Consider the following 1,467-nt stretch of genomic DNA (forward strand, 5'->3'; position numbering starts at 1 on the left):
GGGTTTCAACGTGTTAGCCAGGATGGTCTCGATCTCCTGACCTCGTGATCCACCCATCTTGGCCTCCCAAAGTGCTGGGATTACAGGCTTTCTGCTTATATCTTAAAAGTATGATATTAAGTTAGAATATGTTGACTCATGTGTTTCTTCATAAGGAATATCATCCTATATGCTGACAAAACTGATACAAGTGGTAGAAATTATTTGATCTTTATTTTACATGCACTGTACATTTTTCTATGCTTCTCTATCAAGCAGTTATGATATAGCAAGACCCATGTTCCCTAAGCGAGCTTTACTGAGGTGTACTATAGTCTGGGCATAAGGCAGAAAACTCTTTGATAGGGTAAACCACCATTGTATTCTCTAAGATGTGAAACTTTGAGATCTTAAGTAAGAATAGGTTTAAAAAAGAAATACTAGAATAAAAGAAAGTTTTTAAAAAGTGGAATAAAACTGGAATAAAAGAAAGTAAATCCTGCCAGAGCCACCGCAGCCAACGACATGTTCAAAGTAATTCAGAGGTCCATGAGGCCAACCAGCCTACACGTGTTCACCTTCAAAGTCTATGCAGCACCAAAAAAGGACTCATCTCCCCAAAACCCCGTGAAGGTTGATGAGCTTTCACTGTACTCAGTTCCTGAGGGTCAATCGAAATGTGTAGAAGAGTCAAGGAGCCAGCTTGAAGAAGGCATCTTACAGTTCTGACGCTATTGTGAGACATATACAAATTTGTGTCAGGAAACATACTCCCAAACTAAGCCTAAGATGCAAAGTTTGGTTCAGTGGGGGTTAGACAGCTATGAATATCTCCAAAATGCACCTCCTGGATTTTTTCCAAGATTTGGTGTTACTGGTTTTGCTGGCCTTAATGGACTCTTTTTGGCTAGAGGTTCAAAAATAAAGACGCTAGTGTGTCCACCTGGTTTCACGGGATGAGCTGCCTTCATCTGTTATCCACAAGAAGCCATCGTGTTTGCCAAGGTCAGTGGGGAGAGATTATATGACTGGGGTTTATGTGGATATATAGTAACAGAAGATTTGTGGAAGGAGAACTTTTAAAAGCCAGGAAATGTGAAGAATTCACCTGGAACTAAGTAGAAAACTCCATGCTCTACCCATTTTAATCAGTTAAAGGTAAACACTGGAAACTCCATACAATAAATCACTATTTCTACAGAAAAATGGAGGATAAGTCAGTATTGAATGTATTAAAATGGCTTTCTTCTTCAGGAAAAAATATGTATATAATTAAAACCCAAGTGAAAGAAAGAAAGAAAGTAAATGCTAGTTTTGTCTGCAAATGTAGTTGAAGTCATATACTTATATTGTTGAGGAATGGTGTTTCTTTTAAGCTAAAATACAAGTGAAAAGCCTCAACCTTTCCAATAAAATTTTAGCATTTCCACTTGTTAATCTGATCCATACATTGACTTTATACCAATCCACAGGATATCTGTTCTCTAG

At 37.8% G+C, this 1,467-nt stretch overlaps 1 pseudogene; it reads left to right on the forward strand.

The window, feature by feature from the left end:
• Positions 1-8: 8 nt before the first annotated feature.
• On the forward strand, positions 9-1,309 carry LOC116273363 (annotated as a pseudogene).
• Positions 1,310-1,467: the final 158 nt, after the last annotated feature.

Source organism: Papio anubis, unplaced genomic scaffold, assembly GCF_008728515.1.
Source record: "Papio anubis isolate 15944 unplaced genomic scaffold, Panubis1.0 scaffold6022, whole genome shotgun sequence".
In the NCBI taxonomy this organism is placed as follows: domain Eukaryota; kingdom Metazoa; phylum Chordata; class Mammalia; order Primates; family Cercopithecidae; genus Papio; species Papio anubis.